This window comes from Hesperophylax consimilis, chromosome 4, assembly GCF_061612785.1.
Source record: "Hesperophylax consimilis isolate HC1 chromosome 4, BYU_Hcon_1.0, whole genome shotgun sequence".
Classification (NCBI taxonomy): Eukaryota; Metazoa; Arthropoda; class Insecta; order Trichoptera; family Limnephilidae; genus Hesperophylax; species Hesperophylax consimilis.
Window position 1 is genome coordinate 11,479,476 of NC_142839.1, and position 21,412 is coordinate 11,500,887.

The following is a 21,412-nucleotide window of genomic DNA, read 5'->3' on the forward strand; positions in this document are numbered from 1 at the left end:
ATCAACTCGTCCGTCAAAAAACACCGTAAAAAGTGTTTGGTACTACTACTATGGAACAACTCGCATGCGATAAAATAATAAAAAAATGATAGGTAGTAGTATGAATGAAATAATGATAACAACGTGTTGATCATAAAGCCGTAAAAAAATAAGCATGTTCAACAATACGGTCAAACGAACATGGCCATGAACACAATGTGAGTCAGTAAGTACAAGTACCTAGATCAGGGATGCCCAATAAAATTTGAAAAAAGCTAGCGGTCATTCCGGAGAAAATTTGTCAAGAACGAAAAAAAGACTCTTATCGTGGGACATTTTTTAAATTAAATATTATTATTAAATAATTTTTGCATGAAATGGAATATTATGTGGTACTTTCCTGCAATGCAGGTTTAGACTACTTTAAAATGATTGTCTTAGTTTTCTCGTCATATATCAATCTCACCAATATTAAACATTTTCAAGGGTCCCAGATGTCGGGGTCAGTGGGACAACAATTAGAAAATTTAATATTATTGGAATAATTTTTGAACCCGTGAATGTAATGTGGGAAAATTAGTTGAAGATAATATTTTAATTCTTAGTTTGAAATATGAGATCGACAAAAATGACAAGGGCTGAGTGGTTAGAAGCGTTGTCTGGTAAGCCAGAGATCAGGGGTTCGATTCCCAGTTGCGACCTTGGCCTTTTTTATTTTTTTTATAAATAGTAGTTTAAGAGGCTACGCATAGATGGCACTTAGCTGTCGATAACCCAGGGATTGAGTCCATGATAAATACTATCGCAACCTTAAGCTCGAGGTCCAGAATAATTCCCACCGCTTGCTAAAGAAGCCATCAGAGCTCATCGTATATATCACAATAAAGTCCAAAGTGTTTTGTTGACCCCGGGATTGTATTGAAAGAGTTTGAAAACAAACCCGGAGTTATAACATGTTTCATGTCTCGTTTTTCCTTTTTTCAATCGTTGATTAGAATTAGAAAATTAATCAGTTTGGCCCTGCTGTTAAAAAGTTTGTGGATCGCTGAAGTAGGTACACCTTCTGGTGAATCAGAAATCAGATGAATCTATTCCGCAGCCCAGCAAAAAGTGCGGTAAGCTGGTATAATATTTCCTAGTATTAATTATTTCTACTTCCGATGTGGTGAATGAGTCTGTGCAATCTATACGTTTAGTCGTGGAATGGTTCCGGTCTGAATCACCTGTGGGATTCCGCGGTACAACCTGTCTCCCTAATACATGGCATGTGAAGCGTTTCCACTTCCTTTCAACCCCGTCCGGTGGATTTCGCACTTCCTCTCGGATGGTCCGGTGCATTTTACTGCAGATCAGATAAGGAGCTGGTGCAACAACCCCAGCATGACCGTCGGCCCCCAAACTGCATACAAATCCGACAGAAACCAAACAGTGGATTCCATTATACTTCCCTACTAAACCAAAATGCAGTGTCAGTGACATTTAACTAATTGCGGAGTGGATCGCACTTACATTTACATAGAATGTAAATAATTACCCTTAGAATGTTGTATTTTTAATAATATATAATTATCGAGACTTCTGACTCATATATTATTATGTTGCCATTTTAAAAAACATACCTACTGCAATTTAAAAAGGCTTATTATATTTGCATTTTAATCTAAATGTCACAATTCAGCTTAGACAAAATAAATCGTATCGAAATTATAGATTATCCAAACCCAGATTGGTTTTACTGGATTTGGCTTAGCGGTGCAGTATAGACGTACCTACCGCTGATAGCACCATTCTTAAATCATCTTCTTTTGAAACGATGCATGTAATGGAAAGAGAAGTAACATTTGAGAGGTATGAAGATTAGATTACATAGAACAGAACTTTAAAAATCTCAGTACTGGTAGCGGTAAGCTCTTTGACTAAGTATAGAGATCGCGTTCCAAATCTTGGAGATTAATTTCAGGTTGTTTTTAGATGCTTGAAATGATTTTGATTATGTTTAGGGATCAGATCTAAATGTAACTTTTTCTTACCCTCTCCACCTCTTTCAGCCTTACAGCATTCTCGAAATAATGCCTTAGTTTTCGAGCTTCGGGCAGTTAGAGCTCTTTTAAAATATCACATAAAAAACGTAATATAAATTTTATCCAAATAGGACAAGAGAGAAGATGGCCATGGCATAAAATTAATCCGCTGATTAGAATTAATGATCTATCAGAATGCTATTAATAATCGAACTACATTGCGAAATACTCGCGTCATAAAACACAATGACTCCATGTTCTTAACAAAAAAATAAGACCATAGATTGCTGTAAATGTATTATAGACTAGGTTGTCGATGTCGAAGCGTTACCAATCGGCGAAATGAATCGGCGCAACATTAGCACTTCTTTTGTGTTTAACTTTTTTTCTTTTTACTTTAACTATTTTACGCTTTTGTATGGTCTGATATTTATGGAGCAGAAGCCTAACAAACGTTTTTTTTCTGAAAAGTAACGCTACATATTTATCTACTAGTATATATTTATTGCAGCCTCAAGAACTAGATTTTTTTTGTCTTCGACACTCAATAAATCATAATTCACTCCCAAATGTTTCGGCTTTGACGCCAACGCGTTCTGTTTCACTACTTCGTACGAATTTCAACACTTCTCTTATTAAAAAACCTGAACAAGCAAAATGGCGCCATTTTTGACATTTAACAATTTAATAAACTTAAAGCTCCATAAGCGGAAATGACAGTGGGGTATGTTCACTAACTATGAATACGGTTAAAAATGTGTGAAAGATTTAAAGTTTATTTTTCTGATTCTGATCATTGTACATTGTTTTAATATTTTCATTCTCAATTATTGATTTTAAAAAGATCTAAAACGGTTCCAACTGGCTACAGCGTCATTACGACGTAGAACATGCCACTGGCTGGTAAGACGGCTGTTACCAACGTTGCCCGGCGTGACGTTAACACCGCCATATTTACGAATAAAAACGAACATGTCGTTTTGGCGGCAAATCGAAAATGACACATTTTAAATCCTCATAGAAAATTTATTCGCCAAGTTAAAAATAATAATTATTAAATAAATATTCAATAAAAAATAGTGTCGGGTTTCGCGCCCGCCGAGCTGCTTCCGTTTGTCGTTATTCATTATGTTTACTTGTTTATCTTATTGTCCGCCAGTTGCATTATTTTTTTATTGAAACGGTAGGAAAAAAGGTCGTCTCATTCAATTTTCGACTTTTTTCGGCAAAGCCTCGAATGCCCCGCCAAGAATAATTATGATTGCGTGTGCTCCTATCAAGCCGGTATCAATTATTCATTGAAATACCCCCTGAACGTTTCACATGGGGGAACCGCACATAGTAATTCGACATACTTTGTTCTCATACTCTCTCTTTATGGTATTTTTATTGTTGTGCACAATCTATAAACTGTTTATTGGGGGAGAATAATCTAAGGGCTAAGAGAATGATGACATGTCATAAAATCTAATGAGGCTGCGTTCAATATCGATGCAAATGATATGGCAACACAATATACGCCTTAAATGTGCATTCCTGAAAACTCCATTTGCCGACAATCAATGCATTCAGCGGCGTCATTATCATTATGAAGCTATTAGCTAACGGGAGGTTAAAAGAACCGAAGTGTAGGTAAACCAGATACTTACAAAGTTTGAAGACTGAGCTTTTGGAGTAACAGTCACTAAAGCTTGTAAAGACTATCGCCTAAAACACAACTAAGGTTGATAAAAGACTTGACAGAATTCATTTTTTCCAGAAAGTCTCCATAAATAGATAGGTAATAGGGAACACCTACACTGAACACCTTATTTCCATAGTTGTCTCATAGTTTATGTTTCAAAAAAATCATTTTGAAATTTATTCCGATGGTCCGAACTTTTTGCAAGCCGTGACATGTATTCTGTAAAAATATCAATGAACACTTTTATTATAAACTAGCTGTACAACGCCACGCGTTGCTGTGGCTCAATCTGTCTGTGCAGAGAGAAAAAAAACAATAGCGCGTGTTGCTTTTACGTTCACCAGATGGCGCTGTTTTTTGTTTTTTTAAGCACAGTTATTACCTCTCACAGGTGACATCTACATAATATAAGTACATAAAAACTCATGCTTATTTAAATGCAACGTTATTTCAAAATTTCAAAGCGATCAGTGAAGAACGATTTCGAACAAACGAAAATTTTTGTTTATATATAATATTGAAGATAAAGTCCCTTTTAACCGATCTACAGTGTCTTTTTCACGTCTTTATAACAGAATATAAATTTTATTTCCTGTTTCGTAAAACGCATTTCAATTGTTTTTCTCGTGCTAAAAAAGCAAAGTTAATTATTTATTTTGCAAACTGTCAAATAGCTAAACCACCACAAACTTGTCACAAAAAAAATAATAAACTCAATTAACGCTTACCGCGTTATAAAATGGCACATATCCTTGAACTTACGAATAGTATTGATCGCTTTTTATTTATGTTGAAGATAACCGGATATTTTAAAGCCTGAAACGTATTATTCGTCCGTTAGAACGTGGGCGATTGTCAGTGTAGGTAGTTGGCCACGAGTTGGGTGGCGAGCTTTCGGACGATAACTAACAAACTTATGTCTAAGTCATATTATTACTGTTTATTTATAGCAAGAGATTGACCAGTACTTAGACGTTATCTATGGGTTTGTCATAATTTTCAAATGAGGAATCAAGTTCGGTCAATTCTAAATAAAGGCTTCACTAACAAATAACTTTGTATAGTCGAATTTAAAAATCGAATAACGACGTAATATTCTTACGCATAAGAATAAATTACATAACTATCCCCGACATATTTCCAAGCTAACATATTATCTACTGTTATATATTTAAAAAAAACATAACTTTGTATTATTACATTTGTTCTTTGCTTCATTGTAGTTAGTAGAAATTGGATTCATTCAATAACCTGATGTAAATTTATTCTTGTGTATAAGAATATTATGTCGTTATTCGTTTTTTTAAATTCGGCCATACAAAGTTATTGGTTTTTCGAGATTCCTTTCGACATCTAGAGACAAAATAGGATTTAGGATGCTGCATTCATGAAATCCGTTACTATGCAAATAACACAAAGGAGTGTGGGTGTGTAGATACATATTTGTATTCATATTTTTTTGCAAGTTTTTATTACATATTATACGAGTATGTAAATTTTTAAAGTATTTATAGTGCATCTATAAAAACAATCTTCAACCGAAAAATACTCGGCAGTCCATTGAAAATTTATGTAAATTGAATTATTTTCGTGTTTTTTAGTACATAACATATTATAATAATATAATATAATGATACGTTGTGCATTCAACATTCAAGGAAGTTTTAAATAATATCGACGATATTCATTTGAGCTTGGCAAAATAACATAATATTAAACAACTATCCAGGTACCTAACATGATAATCTTTTTTGATAACCCTGTTTTACAACAAACAAAGGCAATATTTTAAATCATAAATAAAAAGTATGTTTTGAAAGAAAGCTTCTATTCTTGGCTTCCAGTTTACTTTCATCCGTTTATTCATATTATTAAAATTGGCATGAATTTTTTTCACTTTGCTTGTATATCATAATGACTTTCCCCGGTAAAATATCAGTTTGATATTAAATTCTTCTTTACCATGAATTGTTGACACTAAATGCTCCAGAAAAAACAAACATTTGATCAAAACTGCGCCAACACTTTGCCTAATCGTCTTGACCTTTGACCTCCAAAATAAAGGCGAAAACACTTCAATTAAAAACCCTGCATTTTTTTCTAACCTTGTAGAAATTCATATCACTAATTTAATAAAATCTCTAACCATTTTATGATATTGTGTATTGTATCTTATGAAGCATCGTATAATTATTTTGTTGTTTAATTGACTAAACTGCGTTCAGTTTAAAATTAAAATAATATTATAATGTTGTCATTTTATCACCACCAGTTCTTACCTTTTTTCAATAATAATCTTGGTAGACTAAATCCAAAAAAATCCAGGTATATTTCGCACGACACTTGTTTTTTCACACAGCACAGAAAATGGCGCAATTTATGCTCCAATCACAAACAGGAATTTTATTATTTGAAACAAAATTCGTTCGAATTCAAATAAAACAAAAAAGAACCAGCGGAGATTCAACCGTTTTCACTCGTTTGAATATGGAAGGAGTCACTGACATAAGTCCAACCTCTTCGGCCGGTGCGACAGGAATGGCGTCTGGCCGAGCTTGCGCTACAAGCGGCGTTGCGCGGCAACTAAAATTAAGACACGGAGTAAAAAGTTAACGGAAATGTTCTTGTAATTCTTTAATTACCAGTGGATGTATAGGCATTTTTTTACTCTTCCGTCTTGCTTGCGTACGCTTTTCATACCCTGGGAGATTCGTGTTTTTCATTAGTTAAGATTTGTCGAGTGTCATCTATGGACAGAAATTATAAACTGGGAAATATTGTAGCTTTTGGAGCTTTTAATCCTTCTCTTCGTTAAAATTAAATTGTTTTGTTTAATTTCGGTTATTTTATGTAAATCATAAATTGATTCTGATTGTTTGTTTTGGATTTTAAAAGCTTCGTTAATTATTTCAAATGGGATTATTAATAAATAGACGCGCAAGAGTCTGGATGCCACCGAAAAATGTGACACCTTCAAGAAAATCAAATTCTCTAGTCCAGTCATCGCAGTCTTATATGAATAAGACGAAGTTTGAATGTGAATGAAGTAAATATAGTAGGTGTCCTTCTAACTTCTCCTGTGAATGTCTACTTTGTTCTTACGAAAAGATTGGTACCATAGATGTGCTTTATTTCAAATAAATCCATTTCAAATGGAAATGCAAAATGCAAAATGGGTATTTTCCATTTTGCATTTTAAATGCTTTTCTAAAAACCATTTTGCATTTTGCATTTAAATGCTTTTCTCAATGAATTTTCCATTTTAAATGCTTTATTGCAACATTCTTCATACTATCTCCACTCATATTTTTTTCATAAGCCCCAAATATCAGTCGGTCCTCAACCTCGCCATGAGAGATAATTTACATTTGTCAAGTTGCTCCCTGGTAGGAGCCCTGGCAATTGAGTGATATCATTACAAAAAATACTGATTCAAATACTAAACAAGGGGCCATGACGCTGTAATATTAAATGTTAGATAGCAGTTTCTATGTTTTTACATTGGCAACAATAGTCCCGCGCATTTTTTTTGTGGTTTCATAATCTGTAGTCGTAGTGTTTTTGGATTTACAATCTTGTAATATGTTTGTTCTACATTGATGTCCATTATTAAATGACAAAATTGTTTAAAAATTCTATAATTATTTTAATTGTTTAACCTGAGAAACCATTTTGCATTTTCAATGCATTTTGAAAATAGGTATTTTGCATTTTGCATTTGAAATGCTTTTCTAAAAACCATTTTCAAATGGAAAAGTTTTGACCCATTTCCATTTTGCATTTCAAATGGTTTTGGGTACCCATTTTGCACATCTCTGGTTGGTACCTATAATAATTATTTTCTTCACACTTTTACGATCTGATGAAAATTATTCTCTTTCTAGTTTTGTATAAAATCCTTGAATTTTTCTCATTGTTTTGTCAATAAATAATACATAATTGGCCCATAAACCATTGTTTGGGTCGGATATTTTAAGGTAAGAATTATTTATTCCTCAGGGTCGTCTCCACGAACTAACCATACATAAACAATGGTTGAAGCAACATTCCACAAATAATAAAATCTCTAGTGCAAAATATTATCATGGTAAATATATCACTCAAATAGTTGCCTTTAAAAATATATATTTTAACTCCACACAGGATTATTTTTTTAATCCCGTACTAGAGTCCCAACCTTCTGGAGCAAGTGAGACTTTGGCATCCCAAATTGGGGTTTGTTGTGAGGCTGAAGGTAGGGAGAAGGGAAGACGATAAAAGCGAGGAGGTATCTGGGTATTCGGATCTGGTCAAAGCCATTTCAATAAACGTGGTGGTCTTACACCTGGGCGAGACTGAGATTATCTTCCATTCTGCAACGTGTCGCAAATGTGATATAAATTATTTTTTATGAATAAATTGTTAAATAACACAAATTAATAAAATGACTGTTTGAGGAAAATTAGGAGTGAAAGCTGTTCGGCACAATAATCGTATAAACGACCCGTTTTCAATCAGAAAAAGAAACCTTGTATGCATTTTATTAGTGACACTGAGCATCTTTCATTGAAATACCGGTAAAACAAACGGAGCATGCCTACCTGGTATTTATGTTTCATATTTTGCATTCTGTAATCTATCAATAATTAGTATTGCCATATTTTGCACTATCACGAGATTTCAACTACGTAGGTAACGCAAGCTACCAAACTAAACAGTACCTACCTTTGGTGATCTTGCGACTTATTGATTGTCAGCAGTTGTGTAGAATCATTTATTGCTAAATACAACTTAATAGCACACTCACAGCTTGAAAAATCACGGGATATTATAATTGACTTGTGAAGCTGAAACTTTTTATTAAACACAATTGCCTTCAGATTTCAAAAAAAAGAAATTTACCTTTCGAATATTAGCAAACTTGAAAAATTACGACATCTGTCAAACAATTTAACAAAAGAAATACGCATTTCATTTACAGAATAATTAATAAAATAATTCTGGTAAGTATGTACATACTTTATCTCTTGTCTGAAATTATTTATACTTATTGTTGTTCATGTTCATTAAACTAAAATAATTTTTTGCATTACGCAGGAATGCAATATTAAATTACTTCACGCATTCACACATGTATTGACAACCGAAATTCGTATCTATGTTTAATAAAATGCTCGTATTGTCTAAAATAAATAAATATTATTCTAATTTCGTAAATAGGATATTATTCTAATTTCGTAATGGTTTGGGGATACCCTTTGATATCTCCAACTGGACTCTCCTGACTCATCAGCTTGCACCGCAGCGGGAGGGATAGATCATTCGTCCGTCACTCCTGAACACACTTATCCCTCGATTCCTACCCAAACCTCATACATTTTTCCTTCCCAGGACTTCCTCTCATTCCTTCCCCTAAAAAGACCCTCCACTCAGCATCCCGAAAGGTGATACAGGCCCTGAGGGAGATTATTATCCCCATGGCCTCCTGTGTGAGTTAGAGTTTAAAAAATTCGGTACTTGCTCGTGCGTATGTTAGATCGGAATTAAATCCAGGTAGGTACCTACATATTATCTAAAGTGGTAATAATGAACTATTTTTGAAATCCCTACTTGTTGTACCAACGCCCCCGACTGTAGTTTTTCAGGATTAAGAGGACCTCCCCTGTATTTCAATGACAGGTTAGCCACGAATGACAACAGCCCTTTCAAAGCACATAATAGGAAGTTGAGTTAGAGCCCGGGCGTAGGCTTCAGTGGCCATTGTTAGCCTGTTAAATCTTCATAACTTTAATAATATAAAGGCATGATTTCCTTGTGCGGAACCTACTTTTAGATCAAGATTAAATAGCTGCAGAAGATGAAGCCCAACGCACAACTTGTACGGTTATAAAATTTTGTCGGCTCCAAAATGGCGGCTGGCCTCATTATAAGTTTTTAAAATCGCTGGTGGCATAAATGAAAACTCCATGAAAATTTATGATAAATTTCTAATTAATTAACTCTTTTGGATTGATCAATTGATGAAATAATCTATTTCGTTAACCTATCTACTGAAAATAATAAATTCATACGGTCTTTTTCCAAAATGAGTTTCTTCGTAAAAAATTACATGACTTTTTTTCGAAATAATACAGTTTTTTGTCTGTTTTCGAAATTAGTACTATTATCATCAAAAATACTAATTTCGGTGGTGTTCTTTAGTTATCCCTGTGTGAATTCTGGTTCAATGAATTCAAATTTGCTTTGAATTTAAGTGTCTAAAATAAAGTCGTAATCTTAACGACGTAAGTGAAGAAGGCGTCTTAAAAAATATGCGACGCGCGTCCCTGGTGTTTTGGACAGATCTATGGCCGAATTTGCCTTAGCAAAGTAAAGAAGGCGTGTATAAAAATATTCAGTGCCGTCATAGAAAATTTTCTGCAGAGTTTATTTGAATTAATTCTGATAAATCTCTTACTAAAATCTCAGATATTTCTATTTAAAAACCTAGGGAAGTAACTAATTTATCGTTCAGAAAAATAAAATCTTGTGCTTACCGCTATTTTTATAGTGAAAAAAGAAAAATTTCAAACCGTTTTACACAAAATATTTTAATGGTAAGATAATAGTTTTATTAATCTTATACATGAATAACTTACATCTGTGGGTATCGGTCTCAGAAAAAAAATACTAGTTACGAATTCGTCGGGCATAAAATGTGTGCTTCAAGCAAACCCCCGTTATTAGAGTCTTGTGTCGCCTTAACACAATATTTTTAACAGAAAATTATTTTATTGCCATTTTCAAAATTGGAACTGATTGGAACTATCCTGTGATTTTTCAAGGGTTTGCGCTAGTTATATTTTATTTTTTGTGTTTCGGATATCGGTGTCGATTTCATTTATTGCAAACATCGCAAATCCATAATGCTATTTATAACATATAAGAATTGGTCACGATATACAGCTCGACTAAGCTTTTTTGGTTGGATTCATTAAGCTTTAATTCCAATAATAGTCCTAAAAGTAAAAAAAAAACAATTGTCCCTGTTACGTGTCACCAACATTAACTGTTCCTCCGTGGTACCTTTGTAGTTATATCGTCATGGAAATTGAATAGCTCAAAATTTTACATAAATTACACTCACAAAACCATAGGAATCGGAAGAATTGAATCATAAACCTCATTAGTCAGATTTGTGGTAGTTATCAACTTACCGATGAGGAAAGAACGATAGAGATTGTTGCTCAATCGAAAAAATAATTTAATTTTTATTGTGATTTGATTACCATAACGCAGATATTAAAAAAATCGCTTGCTATTCAATCGAACGGAATTAATATAATCCCATCGTTACTCATAAATTCATAGTGCACAACCCAAATGTTAAGTTCATATTAAATTAGAAATGGCGCTGTGCTTACAAAACTATAATCGTCCCGCAAAAGGCCTGAGGGGCAATTCCAGTTCTACTTAAGGATAAGGAATTGTCCTTAAGCTTAAAATGAACGATATTTTCCCTGTCATCCGAGAGAACCAGAAACCGATCCCCTTATTTTATCCTTAACTAAAGAATATATCTATCCTTCTCATTCTAGCTCCTTCTAGCTAAATTTGAGCGAGTGAAATAACCGCGTAAAGAACGGGAATCGCAGTTAACGAAAAAGTCTTCAATACTTTTAAGGTTAAGGACTATCACTAAGCCTTAAGTGGTACCGGAATCACCCCTCTTGATCCACTAAATCGTACCACGGCCTTACGAACTCTGCAAGAATACCGTAATAGGACGCTACTCAATTTAAATGAAGTTATAATTTCTCAGTGCCTTCTAATTTTAGATATTAATTGAAGAAATCTTTTCATGGTCACTCTGCATCACCCCATCTCACTGATTCTCAGTCTAGTGGTTGCCTGTGTAGACTCACTGAGGCGAGAAAGTGGGCGGAGGTACAAATACAAAACAGAGTCAAGTTCAAAGCAACTGGTTACTCAGAGTTACCAAGTAACTCAAATACAGAACTGGGTGACGTCACCGCAGTGCGAATGAATGAATGATCTGTTGAATCACCACACGCATCCTTGCTCCTTCCTGGCTATGCGCAATATGCCATTTATTAAAGTGAAGCTTTGAATTCGAAAGTACATTATATTTAAAATAGTCTGCATCAATTTTACCTAGGATACGCTTACCTATATTTCGCAGATCAGTTGACATCCTCCTCATAGCAGTGGCACTTTCCTGGCTTTTGTGACATCCATAGCGACTTTTAAAGTTTAATATCGCGCGAAAACCACCATTATAATTTGAAATGAATCCCTACTTTTTCTTCACCATTTTGGGCAGGCATTTTTGTTCAAAATGTTTCTTTTTTCAATCAGGGATCCCAATGAGGTCGTCTCATATTTTAGAAATGAAAATGAAAATATATTATATTCAAAGAGTTATTAACGACAGTAAATGACGAAGTTATAAGCTTTCAAAGCGAACATTGGTAAAATGAATGGCTGTGCTGAAGTACCGCCGTGCATGTCTCGTGACGTCACACGCTTTTCAGCCGGCAGCAAAAATCAACAATTTTGACGCCTATATCTCCTGATATTTTTCGAAAATTCAAAAAGTCATTCGAATGCTCTAATTAATATCAAAAATTTGTAATAAACATGAAATTTCCAGTAAGTTCGAAGAATTTTTAAATCCATACCTGAAACGAGAGATTTTTTTTTCAATGTGGTTCTTCAATGGATCATCGTGGAACCTGAAAGAATTACACTTCAAAACACATTATAAACATTGTCCTTAAGCCTAAAATATTACTTGAGTGGAAACCCTAGCCTAAATATGATGAACAGGCTCAGGGCCGGCCCTGAGCCAAATGGCACCTGGCGCTAGTAAATTTTTGGCGTCCCTTGTGAAAACCAGTAAACGCCTAGGTAGGTGATCACTATAATCAATATATTTGTGTGTAGCGCCGTTTTTTTATGAAAAATATACTCAACGGCGATGTGTTACGTATTATCAGCCCCATGAGGTCTTGGCGATTCGGCGCCCGGAGCGTACCGCTCCAATTGCGCCCCCAAATGGCTGGCCCTGAACCGACTCTTTCTTCGGACATTAAATCACTTAATGCAGTTCTTGAATTTTATCGCTGGATGTTCCAGATATTTTATATGACCAATTTCTTGGAACTGGATAATATGGATCAATCAATCAATTGTCCTAATCAAAATAAATCATTTCAATATAACTATGTGTAAGGGCCAGTCCAGTTCTTCGTGTCAGAAATGATACTTTCCAACCTCCTTTATAAATTTTGGTAATTAGTAAGGCCAAATAACGAGAGACTGGTCAGTGGGAAGTCATCCCATTATCCGATGGTTACCTACGCGCGGTAGCCTTTGGTTAACTAATATTAATTTGGTCTCGATTGTACAACATTTAATAATAAGAAAAATTTCAAATTATTTTAGGTTAACAGTCTACTACGGAGTTTTGATACCAAAACTTATGTAGAGCAGTGTTGCATGGAATTGGCAGGGGAAGGACGAAGACTAGACTAGACTAGATGCAGCTCAAACTATGGTGTATGTGGGTGAATTGCACCATCGATCTGTTATATACTACAAAGGTCAAATGTCACCAAACTCGAGAAGAAAGTTACAATCGAACTTGAACGCTTTTCTTTTGCAAGCTCTCACTTTCCTAAAGACTCCGTCGGGTTCCTCCAAGCCTGCCTGAATTCGATAAACTCCTTGCCAATGAGCAAAGAATAGAATTATGCAGCTCCCTTTTCTCTGAAACTGCCATTAATTTACTATGAATTCTAAATGTACAAACTTGGGTCATTCCTCCGACGAGATCCGTGCAGCAATGTTGTTTTAATATTTAATGATTTCAAAGTCTTGCGGAATTTGCGCACAATGAACTGTGTATATTTTTTCTCCATTCGCACCGTGGCCGGGGTTGGCCCAGAGCCAGTGAGGGTGGCTCCATGTTCCATAGACCCAGGGGGCACATTAAACATGGTGCAGGAAGGGGAGTGTTGGATGTTGTTTACCAGTATGAGTTTCTGTCGGAGAGGTAACATGGCAACGCCATGCCATGAAATGTGCACATATTATACTCGTCTTCTTATTCGGATAACTTTCTTAATGAAAGCCCGAAGGTAATTAGACATTTTCGTTAGCCACAGAGAATGGTGGATAGGCTTCTCACAGTTATTTTTGCAGACGAGGGGGCTGGAGATACTGTAAATATAATTCCAAAGATATGATTATAGAAAATAGTTCAGTCTTAAGTTTAGCCGGTTAAGCGTGAGCATTTTCATTTTAAAAGCTGAGTGATTACTATGTGAAATAATATTTATGTAACGAATTATTAATTGCTTTAGTGTATAGAATAAACATTAACACAAGAAGACGTGTTTCGTGATCAAAATTTTATCCCAATTCGGGCTTATATTTCCATACAAAACTGTGTTTCGCTGTTTATGATTACGAAATTCAAATGGGATGGCGCTAATCAATTTCAGGCATAAAGTGTCAGGTAGACAGACAGTCAGAGAGACAGACCGCGTGCTAAATGGTCTAGAACCAAAAGATAATAAGTCAGTGGCGCATGTTTCCTTGCCCCGACATTAAATTCATTATTTCTCTTGCGTATTTCCATCGTACACGCTTCCACCGTTTATTGTAAAAAAATTAACAGAAAATCGAATCAATTTGGACCGTTCAATTTATCAATATGTCACTTATGGGCAATGAACATTAATGTCGTGTCCATTTTTATTAAAACGAAAATAGTAAATAGTACTTTTATATTTCCCCTTGTTGAAAATAGACTGGAATAGAATTTGTTTTTGCATAATCCCATTATACGTAAAGTCCTTTCAAACAAGAAAGATACTTAAATCAAAAAAAAAAAACTACAAAATCTTCTACTCAGCATCTACGTACTAACATCACCTGTATGAATTTATTTTTTTCACTCTTCGACGGGTTTTGAATCTGTGACCTTTGATTCCATAATCAAAGGAACCCCTACGCCACGGAGCTTTTTCTGGTACTTCTATGTAAAATTGATTGAATATTTCTACTCTATTCTGTTTGCAGGCATATAGTATTATCTAATTTTATTGTTAATTGTTTTCATTAAAAGCAAACAATCAATTTGCCGCCAACTATGTTGACGTTTTCCCACAATCTATTCGCATCACGGCCACCGATAAACATTTATTATTATATTAAGTGTTTTCAAGACAGGGTCTTGTTTCCAATTATTGTACAAATAAGTTTCTTTATATATGACTAATCCCGAGATCAAACTATTCGATTTCTGTTGATCAACAACTCAAACTAAAAAGGATTTTAAGAATAATCTTTCAACGAAGTCGATCACCTCTTTAATTGATCGAAAGAAGTTGATCGGTCGTGTCGACCTGACACCCAATCGACAAGTGTGAACATTATTTAGTTCTTACGTTGACCAGTCTCATATTATTTTCATATTTGAATTTGGTATGGCGTCTTTAACCAAAAAAAATGTTTATGACGAATAAAACATGATTTGGATTTTTTGTATATCTGACACGTATACCTAGATATCAATTGTTTTATAAACGATTGTGAGATTGCCAATGCATATTTAAAAAAAATACACAAACAATAAGAACCGTATTGTCACTGAAAATAGTATGGGATGCCCTCATTTATTCTGAAATTATATTTATAATTCCAAAAATTCACTTTATATTACATGCTTTTTCGACACAATAACCCAAAATTATGAATTATTTAGGTAGTTATAAATTAATTATTTAGTCCCCTCATATAAACAATCGACTAAAACAAATTTAGAATCAACGTCATTCGGTTTATAGTTCATATTAAATGTCGACAAATTTTGTTAAAAGGGGGTTCTACTGATGAACGAACAACCTTGGTCGATGGCTTCACGTCGGATATAATTTTCTTTCAATTTCTATTTCATTTAAGGGAATATGGTAGGCAAAATGGTGTGATTTGATTGAAAACAGCTATCAAACAGGTCTAAAACTACCTTTCGTGTGCCCATTCCCATACTTGATATTTTTTATTACCTATTAACGGACTATTGTTTTTCACTCTTCTGATTTCGTAAAATGTAGAAATTCGACAATAATAAATAGAGCACTGATTCATAATCAAACTCGCATTTAAAACATAGATTTATAGTTTATCGCATTAATAATCCCGGAATCCTCTCTCGGAAAGCCGTGAAATGTGTTGAAATTTTGTGGCAAATGAAGTATTCTATTGTTATAAATAATTAGATAAATACTTTATTTGGCACAAAATTTCAACACATTTCACGGCTTTCCGACAGAGAATTCCGGGCCTTAATAGCAAAAGTACCGTGTTTTATCACTGAAAAATGCCATCAAAATGTTTAAGAAATCGGTTAACAAGAATCATACTGATTCACTTACGTCTTTGCAATAAAAAACAAGGTATAAGCAGTTAGTTAGTTTAACAAATTCTCTTTTTGTGTATAAATATTGACAGACAGTGCTCTTGTTGATCAACAAAAATTGACTCGCGTGAACTCGGCATATTATGCTGTTCGTTCAATATCTTGTTACTTTTGGTTATTCGATAAATATATTTTTTGTATCTATTTACAATAAAAGAATCTCTTGTAGCTGGGATAACCCTGTTGCAATTTATTTATGACTCTTAGTCACATTGCATTCAGATAGGGGACATTATCGTTAAATGCGTAATATAATATGAGTCATTATTTGAGAAACATACTTGAAATTGAATATTTTTCTCATTATTTTTTATGTTTAAAGTTGTTCATTTATAATGATAAAGTGCAAAATGAAATTATAATAATTAGCAAAAGGTAATAATAATAACAATAATGTGGTTATATTTATAAACGTCGTTTAGTTATCAATAACATTTACTTGCCTACATAACAACCTTTGAATATAAAACATGCCCATTTCTATTTTTTTTTTTTTCATACTTACGTTGGTATTCCTGCTCACGTTTTGAGGTTTTACCAAAGAACAGGCAATCTAACTAATGGAACTGTTTCATTTTTTATTTTTTTTTTTATTTTTTTTTTTTTATTATTCAGTAAATTTTATGTATTACAATTTTTGTATACTTCATAACTCCCACACTAGGCTTATGCCCGTGTTGTGGTAGTCATAGGTAATTCTATAAATTCAAAATATATTTTTTTTATAAATATATATATACATATATATATACATATATATACACATACATACACATATATACACATATACATATATATATACATACATACAATCTATGTATATATATGCATACATGCATATACACAGACATGCACACATATACATACATACACAGACACACATAAATGCATATATAAATACATACACAGACATACATAAATGCATATATAAATACATTCATATACATCTATATATGAACACACACAAACGTAATGTGTATTCACATATATACATACATATATAGATACATGGTTAATTTTATTATAATGGTTTAAAAGTTAGGAACTCATGTATTCTTTAAAAAAGGCTCGTCCCCTTTCAAATATCCAGTTTTGGACACGTATAATAAAAAGGGATATAGTATTAGTTGATTTTATGTCCCTGTCCAACGCGTTGTATATTTTAGGGGCGATGTACCAGAATTGTCGTTGAGCGAATGTGGTTCTAGTTTTTGGGACCACGCATCCCAGATTTGATGAAAAGCGGGTGTTTACTTGGTGTTGAGGAGCCACTAGCAAGTCATTTTTTCGTATGTAGCATAAGCTTGTCTTAATGAATAGCTGGCGAATGTCTAAGACCCTAATTTTGGTAAATAGTATTTTGGAGGGATAGGTAGGATGACATTTAAATATAATTCTGAGAACTAGTTTTTGTACTGTAATTATTGGATTAATGACGGATTCTGCACAGCCACCCCATCCCAGAATACCATATGCTGCTATCGATTGAAAAAGGGCAAAATATACGCTTTTTAGAGTCGTTAGGTCTAAGATGGATCTAAGACAGCAGAATATGTGGGAGAGTTTACGAAGTCTTTTTGTTGTTTCTTTTATATGGGTTTCCCAGCGTAGTTGGTCATCGATTATTATTCCCAAGTATTTAACTTCCTTTGAAGATTTAAGAGTTGAGCACGTGCATTGAATATTAGGTGAGGTTTCAGGAGTCTGTATGTTGAGTGAGCACGAGTGGATGGTAGGTTTGGGGCAGTTATTGGGAAAGCTATGTTTGGGTATGGAAAACGTCATGTATTGTGTTTTGTCGATATTAAGTGTAAGGAGGTTTGTGTCTAGCCAATGTTTAACTTTTGTTAGGCCAATATTAGTTTTGTTTGTAACTGATTGCCATGTTTCATCTTCAAATATTAAGACTGTATCATCGGCAAATGAAATTATCTTGCCTCCAATATTCATAGTGCATAGTGTGTTGATATATATGAGAAATAGAATTGGCCCTAGTACACTACCTTGAGGGACCCCATAGGACATGGATAATTTTTTGCTCATATATATTTTGTCAGAGTGGATAAGGGTTTGTTGTGTACGATTTGTTAAGTAGTTTTTAAACCATGTGAAGGCTATCCCTGTAATGCCGATCTGTTGAAGTTTTTTAAGTAGTAAAGGATGGGAAACCGTATCAAATGCTTTTGCGAGGTCAAGGAAAACAGCAAGTGGTTTGCGACCTTTGTCAAGATTTTGGGAAACAATTTTTGTGAGAGCAGCTATTGCATCAGAGGTATTCCTCCCTTTGCGGAAGCCATATTGGTTATCCGATAATATTTTATTATTTTCAAGGAACTTACAGAGTCTATTTTTCACCGCCTTTTCTATAATTTTAGAAATTGTGCTGAGTAATGATATCGGTCGATAATTATTAACAGATAATTTATCACCTGTTTTGAAGATAGGGATTATTGTGGCCTGTTTTAAAGAGTTAGGGAATATTCCGGTTTTAAAGCTTAAGTTGATAATGTGTTTAAGAGGTGGGGCTATAAATTTTTGAATGTGTTTGATAATTTTTGTTGAAATTTGATCTTTCCCGGCAGAGTTACTGTTTTTAAGAGATGAGATAAGTTCTATTATTTCTAGTTCAGTGGTGGGAGTGAAGTGAAAAGGGTTATAGCTGAGATTATTGACATGTATATTTTTTGCAAGATCTTTCTCCGAGACGTTGTTTTGGTCTAGAATATTTTTTGCTAATTTATGTCCGATATTGGAGAAAAATTGATTGAAATGGTCGGATATTTTTTCAGGTTCGGAATTGACAATTGACATGAGTTGTTTGGTCTTCTATGTTAATTTTAACAATGGGTGAGTCGATTTTATGAATATTGGCTATATCTTTTATGATATTCCAAATTTTTTTTTTGTCATCAGTAGCTTCACTGATTTGTTTTTTGTAGTAATCTCTTTTAACACTGTTAATAATTTTTTTGCAGTTGTTTCTATAATGTTTATAAAATATGAGTGAATCATAATCATTGGGATTTTTTCTACAGAAGTTATGAATCTTGTCACGCTTTCTGATACAGTGAAGAATACCTGCAGTGATCCATGGTTTGAGTTTTGTGTCGGATTGTTTTTTTTTACTTTTTGTGTATGATGTTGCATCGGCCAAGTGGTTTTGTAAAGTATTTGTAAATATTTCGCATGCAGAAGTGGTATCGGTACAAGAATAGACAAGTTCCCAGTTTTCTTTAGAGACAGTATTTAGGAGAATGTCATAGGAAATTTTTTTTTGAGGGAGAGTATTTTGAGGTAGTTTGTGAATATTTTGGTTGATGGAAGTGATGGTTGAATAGTGATCTGTGACAGTTGATTGATATACAATGGATTTGCTGCCTAGTTTACTCTTAACAAAGACGTGATCTATACAACTACTAATGTTTGAATCTGATTCTCTGGTTGGGGCTGTGACGGCTGGCAAATATCCTAATAAAGTTAGTGTATTTAGGTATTCATTCGCTTGAGGATGCATTCTGTTGATTATGTTAATGTTGAGATCACCAATAAGATAGATGTTTTGGCTGTGTTCTATATTTGTTAAAATTTCATGCAGAGATTGTATGAATGGGGTTATATTATGTGTGCTTGGGGATCTGTATACAGTAATGATTGTTATATGATTATCAAGTTGAATTTTAAGACAGTTTGCGTTCTTAATTGTGACCTCTTTGACTGAATGTATGATGTGGTTTTTAATGTAAACAATAACGCCATCATTTTGAGTTTGGTTTTGGAGTGTATTATAGTGATTGTAGTTTTTTATCGTTTTTGGGACGAAATTTTCTTTAATCCAGCATTCGCTCAAAACAATTACATCGAAATCTGAGGCAAGGTGAGTGAGAAGAATTAAGAGTTCATCAAAATTATGGTTTATACTTCTTATATTCATAGAGAATATCGTAAGGGTAGAGTTCACTAGTAATAATTGACGTACTACTTCAGTGTCATTAGTAGTTGTACATGGAATCGGTGTTATGTTGTCTAGTAAGTCTGTTATGTCTTCCATTATTTGTTTTTTTGTTTTGCATTAAATTTAACGTTCTTGATTTTGACAGTAGCTAAACATGTGTGATAATTCAAGGCATAAGCGATAGTATAATTATAGAACATAGTAAGAGATTTATAGTTGGTTTTGTTACGACAGTAAATGTTGTTTAACAAAGCAATAAATATAATACAAAATACAAGGTAATTGATTTTGACATCAGTAAAATATTTGTTATGCTTGAGTGCAAAAGGAATAATAAAATAGTACAATACAATAATTGATTTAAAGTTGGACATGTTAAAACTGTAATTATTGTTTAGAAAGGCAATAAAAAGAATGAAAACTTTTGAGTTATTTAAGTTAAAACCAGTAGAGCGTTTCAGAGATTTTAGGGATAAAGTAATAATACAAGAGCTGCAGTTGTGTATGTAAAAATTGAATGTACTCTTTGAGCAATAGTTATTATAAGATGAGCTTAAGGTTTTATATAATGTAAGATAAGAAGAAAAAATTCCAAGTAATGTGGGGAAAAAACAATGTTTCCATAAGTTTGTGATTTTAGTAGAACTAGGAAAAAATAAATTAAGAAAAATTAAAATAATTGGTAAATCTAAATAGTTATAATAGTAACTAAAGTAAATTCTAAGCATGTTGATTTTAAATGTTTTTGGTTTCTGAGAGTAGTGCCAGTTTTTCCGCATTAGAAACAAGAATGGCAGCTGTTCATTAGCGTCGATTAAACCTTCTTACCACAATAGAATATAGAATGTTCACAATAAATTAGTTTGCTTATTCGATTTATCATCTTCGAAAATAAATTTATGGATTTAAAAAATTTCGTTTTAGTTATACCTATGCAATTATTTTTGCAATATAAACATTTCAGAATAACATTTCGTAGAAATTAATTCGATAGAATAATAAACAATTGGTAAAACGTTTTGGCAAAATTACCGAAATGATAAAAAGACGACGACATAAAAATTCTGTATTCGTTATTTTTACGATTGATTCGTAGCGTCGAACTACTAATTCGAAACATTAATCGATTGTGGAATCCAATGTTACAATTATCACGATATTTCGTTTGTGTCCATCACAAGTTTTTAATATGTCCACGACAGATCGACTGAAACTGGAGATTTTCTTAGGAAAAAGGACGTTCATTTGTTCAAAACTTGACAGAAAACATGTTGGTTTGAACTAGTTATTTGTCTTATAGACTAACATTT

The 21,412-nt window shown here is 33.5% G+C and overlaps 2 protein-coding genes across 2 annotated transcripts in view; one reads left to right on the forward strand and one right to left on the reverse strand.

Moving 5' to 3' along the window:
* The window catches only part of LOC149424190 (protein unzipped-like), a 48,676-nt gene extending 42,468 nt beyond the window's left edge, over positions 1-6,208 (reverse strand). The window contains exon 1 of the mRNA XM_089651347.1: positions 5,964-6,208. The gene's annotated coding sequence lies outside the window, so the exon portion shown is untranslated. The remainder of the gene's footprint in view (positions 1-5,963) is intronic.
* The window catches only part of Miga (mitoguardin), a 263,084-nt gene that overhangs the window by 221,429 nt on the left and 20,243 nt on the right, over positions 1-21,412 (forward strand). The gene's annotated exons all lie outside the window — the stretch shown is intronic.